Here is an 8,588-nt window from a genome sequence, read left to right on the forward strand (position 1 = left end):
GATGGAAAATGTCACTGCACCCACCCTCACAGCAGACTTCAGGGAACATGAAAATTGAGCACAGCCCATGACTTGGCCTTTCATCTGTGACTGTCCCCTCACTTTGTCCATGTTCTCATCTCCCTGACTCTCCAGTTCCTTGAGTTTAGGTTCTCCCACTCATCATACCTGTTGTAGTTCTTTTATTCTGATGACTTCCACAAAGATGTGCCCCAGTACCACATTTCCCAGCTTCCCTTGCAGTGAGGTGTGGTTCTCTGCCTAAGTTCTAGCCAATGGGGTGTAAGTGGAGGCAAGAAGAGAGCCTCTGAGCTTCTGGGTGACATTGTAGAGTAGACCCACCTACCTCTCTGGACTGTCTATCAGCTCTGACTTATACATGAAAGAAAAATGATCTTTTTAAGCCACTGTAATTTTGGTGCCTATTAAAAAAAAAAGTTTGAATCAATATTCTAAGACAGAGACCCACTCAGTCTTTCTTCAGCGTTAGAGTAGATAAGATTATGGGCTCCAGAGACAGGTAGGCCTGGGTTTGAATCCTGACTCTGCCAATTACTAGCTTTGTGACTTTGGATAAATTATGTCAACCCTCTGATCTTCAGTATCTTCATCTGTGAAATGGGGGTTCTACCACCTACTTCATAAGGTTGCCGTGTGCCTTAATTATTTGTATTCGCTATAAAGCACTTGAAAAAACCATTGCTGTGGAGTTGATTCCAACTGATAGTGACCCTATAGGACAGAGTAGAACTGCCCCAGAGAGTTTCCAAGGAGCGCCTGGTAGATTCAAACTGACGACCTTTTGGTTAGCAGCCGTAGCACTTAACCACTACACCACTAGGGTTTCTCAACTTGTTGAACGCTAATGACCAAAGATCAGATGAGTCGTGGAATGACATCAAGGACATCATATATGAAGAAAGCAAGGGGTCATTAAAAAGATAGGAAAGAAAGAAAAGACCAAAATGGATGTCAGTAGAAACTCTGAAACTTGCTTTGAATGTCAAGCAGCTAAAGCAAATGGAAGAAATGACGAAATAAAAGAACAGAAGATTTCAAAGAGTGGCTCAGGAAGACAAAGTGAAGTATTATAATGAAGTGTGCAAAGAGTTGGAGATAGAAAACCAAAAGGGAAGAACATCTTAGGCATTTCTCAAGCTGAAAGAATGGAAGAAAAAATTCAAGACTTGAGTTGCTGTAGTGAAGAATTCTATGGGGGAAAATATTAAACAATGTAGGAAGCATCAAAAGAAGATGGAAGGAATACATAGAGTCATTATATCAAAAAGAATTGGTTGACGTTCAACCATTTCAAGAAGTAGCATATGATCAGGAATCAATGGTACTAAAGGAAGAAGTCCAAGCTGCACTGAAGGTATTAGTGAAAAACAAGGCCCTAAGAATTGACAGAATACCAACTGAGATGTTTCAACAAACAGATGCAGCACTAGAAGTGCTCACTCGTCTATGTCAAGAAATTTGGAAGACATCTACCTGGTCAACTGACTAGAAGAGATCCATATTTATGCCTATTCCAAAGAAATGTGATCCAACTGAATGTGGACGTTATCGAACATTAATATCACATGCAAGTAAAATTTCACTGAAGATCATTCAAAAGCAGCTGCAGCAGTATATTGACAGGGAACTGCCAGAAATTAAGGATGGTTTCAGAAAAGGATGTGGAACCAGGGGTATCATTGCTGATGTCAGACGGATCTTGGCTAAAAGCAGAGAATACCAGAAAGATGATTACCTGTGTTTTATTGACTATGCAAAGACATTTGACTGTGTGGATCATAACAAATTATGGATAACATTGCGAAGAATGGGAATTCCAGAGCACTTAGTTGTGCTTATGAGGAACCTGTACATAGATCAAGAGGCAGTTATTCGGGCAGAACAAGGGGGTACTGCATCATTTAAAGTCAGGAAAGGTGTGTGTTGGGGTTATATCCTTTCATCGTACCTATTCAATCTGTTTGCTGAGCAAATAATCTGAGAAGCTGGACTATATGAAGAAGAACAGGGCATCAGGATTGGTGGAAGACTCGTTAACAACCTGAGTTATGCAGATGACACAACCTTGTTTGCTGAGAGTGAAGATGACTTGAAGCACTTACTGATGAAGATCAAAGACCACGGCCTTCAGTACGGATTACACGTCAACATGAAGAAAACAGAAATCCTCACAACTGGCCCAATAAGCAACAGCATGATAAAAGGAGAAAAGATTGAAGTTGTCAAGGATTTCATTTTACTTGGATCCACAATCAACAGCCATGGAAACAGCAGTCAAGAAATCAAAAGATGTGTTGCATTGGGCAAATCTGCTGCAAAAGACCTCTTTAAAGTGTTGAAAAGCAAAGATGTCACGTTAAACACTAAGGTAAGCCTGATCCCAGCCATGATGTTTTCAATCACATCATATGCATGCAAAAGCTGGACAATGAATAAGTAAGACAGAAGAATTGATGCCTTTGACTTGTAGTGGTGGGGAAAATATTGAATATACCATGGACTGCCAAAAGAACAAACAAATCTGTCTTGGAAGAAGTACAACCAGAATGCTCCTTAGAAGCAAGAAGACTACATCTTACATACCTTGGATGTGTTGTCAAGTGAGATCAGTCCCTGGAAAAGTACATCATGCTGGGTAAAGTACAGGGTTAACAAAAAAGAGAAAGACCCTCAACGAGATGGGTTGACACGGTGGCTACAACAATAGGTTCAAGCATAACAATGATTGTAGGCATGGTGCAGGACTGGGCAGTGTCTCGTTCTGTTGTACATAAGGTCCCTATGAGTCAAAACCGACTCCACAGCACCTAACAACAACAACATAAAGCACTTAGCCCAATGACTGGCATACAACTGCTCAAAATAAAGAGCATGTGCTACTATTATTTGGGAGTAGAGTTTGAACTTTGGTTACAAATACACATCTCATAAACATGATAGCCAAAGGTCTATGTTCAACAAATTTTTCATTAACCCAATGAATTAATTGAGTTAATTAATTCCCATTATGTAGTGGTTAAGATGTTGGCTGCTGACCAAATGGTCAGCAGTTCCAATCCACTAGTTACCCCTTGGAAATCCAATGGGGCAGTTCTACTCTGTCCTATAGGGTGGCTATAAGTTGGAATCGACTCGAAGGCAACAGGTTTGGGTATGTACAAGACATTCCTCTAGATGTGGAAGATACACCTTCTATACAATGTGGGAAACTCAAGTATCTTATAATTTAGTGAGAGAGAAGGAAACAGTAACAGTCAACTAATCCATGGCAGAATAAAATAAATGTGAAAAAAGTGTAAGAGGCAGTGTTGGGGGCAAGACGAGGTTGGTTGTGCCCAAGTCCAGCTGAGATAGGGCTGCTGGGGAAAAATACAGGACATCCAGTAAAATTTGATTTTCAGAAAAAACAACAAATAAAATTCTAATATAAGCATGTTTTATGTAATATGTGAGACATACTAAACACTTATTCATTGCTTATCTGATATTCAAACTTAACTGGGAGTTCTGTGTATTTACTTGCTAAATTTGCCAATCCTAAATTGGAAATCAAGGGAGACTCCAGGGAGGTGATTGGGATTTGAGCTGTTTCTTGAGAGATAATGAATAGAATTTCAATAGCCAGATTATTTAAGACTGTTCCAGGCTGAGAAGACAGCAAGAACAAAGGATGAGAGACGTGAAAGGGCTTGGAATATTTTGGTAGCTGTACGTTACAGTGTGGCGATTCATCTAATCTGGCCATCATCTTGGGAGATCACCTCATATTGAACCTAGTGACAGATATAGAGAAATGTGCAGTCATGTTGCAGAATTCAAAAACAGAAGTCTGGGATCCTTAGCAATGTGGCCATCCAACGGTACGTGTCCTGAATTTTGAATGTACAATTAAACCAGAAAGTGGAAAATTTAAAGAAGGAGGTATAATGTCAAAGCAGTGACATTCTATTCTAAGAAGAACAACTATCACAATCCAGAACTTTTTACTTTAGAAGACGATTATAGCACACACTGTTTGGATGATCTGTTTAGCTCACACCCCCTGATGCATCCCCTCACCCACAGAGATGGGTCCCAAGCAGCATGCCTGTTCTGTAAGGCCTCTGTCCTCTGTCTAAAGTTGATTGGACCAAGTGTGAATATGTGATTCATGCTGAGCCATTCAGAATCCATCTCCTGGGTGTTTAGAATTGGGACTAGAAGATTCCAGTTCATTCTGAATCAGTCTCTTGAAAGGAGATTTACAGTTATTAACTATTGCTGACTATTACAGTGAAGTCTTGTCTCCACAATGGCCTTAGGAACTCTGATCACTGGGTGTGATTGGACTGGAAGCCTGGAGATTCTTCCCTAAGTTTGATGATCATAGCATGGAAAGGTTTCTGTCTAGTGCTAAAAACTAACATGGTATTGCATTGTGAAATGTGCAAATAGGCTGATCATTTCTTTTTGTTCTTCGCTATTCTTTAGCCATTGTCAGGCTCTGTCTGGGCTCTCCGTCAAGACGCCAGCTTGCAGCCTGCTGTCTGGGTCATGTGCTGACCCCTTCCTCCATATTTATTCTTCGGAACAGCAGTAGGGTTGTATTCTTATCCCTGGGAGTTTTCTGCCCTGTGTTGGCTCTGAGCTGTGAGGGCTTCTGTTTGCATTATTGATAAGAAGACAGAGAATCTGAAAGGTCAACACAGTGAGTCTGCCTCTAATAACTTGTACACCAAGCCCTACCTTATGATTCCAGTTTCATGAGCTCAGGATTTAATGAGACTCATCTTCGGCTTGAACTGACTGGTTTTGCTTTGGCCCCTGGAATTCCCCCAAAAAGCGATTCAATAGACTTATCAGGTGAGTCTTTCTGGACAAAATGAAAACTTGTTGGAGAAGAATATTGAATATACAGTGGACTGACAGAAGAACAATTAAATCTGTCTTGGAGGAGGTACAACCAGAACGCTCCTTCGAAGTGAGGATGGTGAGACTTCATCTTGCTTACCTTGGATGTATCATCAGGAAAGACCAACTGCTAGAAACAGATACCATGTTTGGTAAAGTGGAGAGTCAGCATAAATGAGGGAAAAACCCGTCATGAGATGGATTGACTAGGTGTCTACAACAATGGGCTCAAACCTACCAAGGACTGTGAGGATAGCACAGGTCTAGACAATGTTCCATTTTGTTGTACATGGGGTCGCCATGAGTTGAAGCCTACGCAATGGCAACTAACAACAACAACAAAATGAAAATTAATCGGCTCCAATGCCTTGCCCTTATGAATAAAACCCATTGCCATTGAGTGACCCTATAGGACAGAGTAGAACTGCCTCACAGAGTTTCCAAAGAGCGGCTGTTGGATTTGAACTGCCAACCAAAAGGTTAGGAGCTGAGCTCTTAACCACTCCATAGTGGTCAGGAAAAATACTAAAGAGTTAGCAGAAAAATACTAAAGAGTTAGCACCGTGGGATGGTTTTTTCTAAACTTTCTGCCTAGCTATGGCCTTGAGCTCAAACCGTTTCAGTGTCATTGTGGAAGAAGGATGCTTTAACCTGAGACACAGGAAAAGACTATAAAGAGAGAATTCGCGTATATCCTCAGGCAAGGAGCAGGGCTGTTTGAGGTGGGGATGTGATATCTTTCTCCGGACACTCTCTGGCATCCTGTTGAAATTGAATCCTGGTTCAAAAGTCCTCATTAAAGAACCTCATTCCAGGATTGTTTACAGTAGAAACACCAAACTGGGAGAATGTAACCAATCTTCAAATCACCCAAGGTGCTTGGCAAGAGATGATTTTCCTGGCTGGAACCCAGGAAGGCAGCATCACACAAAACCAGGAACCCTGTTACACAGCTGGCTCAGCCAGAGTCTCCAAAGTTACATAGCCTCTCAGAAAGCTCTGATGATCCGCTCGCCCCACGTTTGTTGTTGTTGTTCTCTGCCTGCCAGTCAATTCTGACTTGGCAACCCCATGCATGCAGAGCAGAACTGCCTCATAAGGTTTTCAAGGCTGTGAACATTTGGAAGCAGATCACCAGGTCTGTCTCCCGAGGCCCCTCAGGGAGTGTTTGAACTGCCAACCTTTTGGCTAGTAGTCGAGCACTTAACTGTTTTCACCACCCAGGGACTCCTTGCCTATTTGGAAACACCCAAGAGAGCATTCGTGATTAAAAAGGTAAAATACTGTCTTGGTAATAACAACACCATCTCTTGTAAGGAAAAACCCTAGTTCTCTGAACCAAAGTAATCTTTCATCAATGTCTATGTTTAATGTTTTTCTGGGATGATAGGGATTTTTAATACTTTTCATTTTGTGTCTGAGATTAATCTGATGTTTCATTTCTCACACCAGGCTCTGGGGGAACAATGATAATTTTCCACTTTGTGAAGCTTTCCCTCACTTTTCATCCCACTCCAAGGCAGCTGTTCTAAAGTTCAAGAGTCGTTTGTGTAACACAGGAGTCCTGGTGGCACAGTGGTTAAAGCACTTGGCTGCTAACTGAAAGTTTGGCAGTTTGAACCCACCAGCTGCTCCACAGAAGAAAGATGGGGCAGTCTGCTTCCGTAAAGATTCACAGCCTTGGGAGACCTATGGGGCAGCTCTACTCTGTCCTACAGGATCGTTATGAGTTGGACTCAGCTCCACAGCAGTAGGTTTGGTTTGGTTTGGGTTTGTAACATGAACATTCCTTCGACTATTATGGATGGCTTTTTAGAAACAGGTATTGGGAATTGTGTCAGGCTACCCCAAAGAAACAATCTTATCATGCGGAGTTATTTTCCTTCCGAGGGCTGATACTCAGTGTTTTATAGGCACAACCACAAACGCTACACCTATTCAACTGTCCATTTTGTGCCTGCACATTAGAGAGTGAAGCTTTCTAAATTATCAATCAATCATTGAAACAGGGCAATGCAGAAATGAACCACACACATTTTACTCATTCACGGGCTCCCAAGGAGAGTCACTTCATGAGAAAATAGCCTGAATAAATCCCTGAAGGAGGCCCAGGAAATCAAAAGGCACCCCCACCTACCTTAGAAATTGGCTTTAAAGGGTAATAAGAGGTGCTTTTCAAAGCAAAATCAGGTACCTTCCCTAATCGTGCACACCTGGAATCAGACTGAAGGCAGGTATCCCTGGGCTCATATCCCAATTAAAATAAAAAATCCAAACGAGTTGCAACCCTATGCATATCATGGCAACCCTATGCATATCAGAGTAGAACAGTGCTCTATAGTGTTTTCATGGCTGTAACTCTTCAGAAGCAGATCGCCAGGCCTTTCTTTTGAGGTGCCTTTAGATGGGTCGGAACGGCCAACCTTTTTGTTTGTAGACAAGTGTTTAAATGTCTGCACCAACCAGGGACTCCATCGCAGCTCTACCACTTACTAAGTATGTAACTGAGACAAATAACTTATTAATCTCCCCATGCCTCCCCATTCCTCATCTATAAAATGGGCATAATCACAGCACTCACCTGATAGGCGAGTTATAGGAGGTTACTATAAGAGTTAAATGAAGTACTAATATTAACATTAGCAACTAACCACCCTAGGTCCTTCAATCAAAAGGAATTTAACACAGGAACTAGATGATACAGGAGATGACAGAGCTGAGAAACAGATGCCCATAAGGCAACTCAGAGATTAGAAATAGCAGGAAACTGCTATGGCTGTAGGGACAGTAGGAGGCTGTCCTTTGAGGACTGAAACCACAGTGGGGCCTGAGCTGGAGCCCTGGAGGAGATGCCACAGGTTGCTGAGAGAAGAGGGAGAAATACTCTGCTCTCTCCCCAGCTCCTGTCTTCCAATGTTCAATCAGAGCCTCCCATGGCTGAACCTCCCTGGGAGCTATAAGGAGCTCAGAAAGTGTAGTTCCCTGTCTTAGGCTAGGCTCTCTAAAGAAGCAAAACCAGTGAAGCATCTCTCTCTATATACAGATACATATAGAGAGAGAGAGAGATCTATATCAAGGAAATGGCTCAAGTGGTTGTAGAGGCTGGAATGTCCCAAGTCCACGGGTTAGGCTGGAAGTTTCTCCTGACTCACGTAGCTGCAGGGGCTGGCAAACCTAAGATCGGCAGGTCAGACGACAGACCTTTGGCTCACAGGCTGCAGTGGCTGACAAATCCCAAGATCGGCAGGTAAGGTGCTAGCTCAAGTCTCATAAGACCTGGAGGCCAGATAAACAGGAAATAGCTGCAGGATCCAGAGCAAGCAAAAGTCCTCGAGCCTTGCCAGAAAGTCCACCTATATTGGCAACAGGCCACACCCCCAAGGAAACTCCCTTTCAACTGATTGGCTACTCATGGCAGATCCTATCATGGAAATTATCACATTATTATACGACTGCCAAGGTACATCATAACTGCCAAACTATTGAGAACCATGGCCCAGCCAAGTTGACAAACAGCCTTAATGATCACATTGCCTGTGATACAGAGCAGAGCAAGAAAGGGCAAGGGATGACCTGCATGCAAACAGGTAGTTAGCTAGCAAATGCCAAGACTTAATTGAGCCACAACCATGAGCTGGGCACTGGGCTGAGTGCTTTAGATGGATGTATTAGTTGCT

This window comes from Loxodonta africana, chromosome 4, assembly GCF_030014295.1.
Source record: "Loxodonta africana isolate mLoxAfr1 chromosome 4, mLoxAfr1.hap2, whole genome shotgun sequence".
Classification (NCBI taxonomy): domain Eukaryota; kingdom Metazoa; phylum Chordata; class Mammalia; order Proboscidea; family Elephantidae; genus Loxodonta; species Loxodonta africana.